Source organism: Cicer arietinum, chromosome 4 (assembly GCF_000331145.2).
Source record: "Cicer arietinum cultivar CDC Frontier isolate Library 1 chromosome 4, Cicar.CDCFrontier_v2.0, whole genome shotgun sequence".
Classification (NCBI taxonomy): Eukaryota; Viridiplantae; Streptophyta; class Magnoliopsida; order Fabales; family Fabaceae; genus Cicer; species Cicer arietinum.
In genome coordinates this window covers 38,869,523-38,869,911 of record NC_021163.2, presented here as the reverse complement: position 1 = coordinate 38,869,911, position 389 = coordinate 38,869,523, and positions in this window count along the sequence as shown.

Genomic DNA, 389 nt, shown 5'->3' with positions numbered 1-389 from the left:
AACGGTAACCTAATCGATTTGGAAATCGATTTACATGGTTAAGAGTATAAGTAGGAACAGTTCAAAATCGATTTCTGCATTGCATTTTCCAGACCTTCACTGTTTTTTTCTGTCTGCTTCATTCTTCTGTCTCTGCATCTGTTAGTACATTCAATCTACAGTCTACCTACAGTTAATCTACATCAAGCTACGAGTATGGCACGCGTGAAACAAACCCAGACTCGTACTCCTTCACCTTCATCTTCTTCTACAAGTGAAACACCTTCACCCCCACCCACTCTAACAAAGAGAGTACTAATACCCACTCATAAAATTCTTGCCAAAGACAAGGGCAAGGCTCCTGCACCAATCCAAGAGAAGACTAAGAAACGTAAGGAACCCCCAACAGA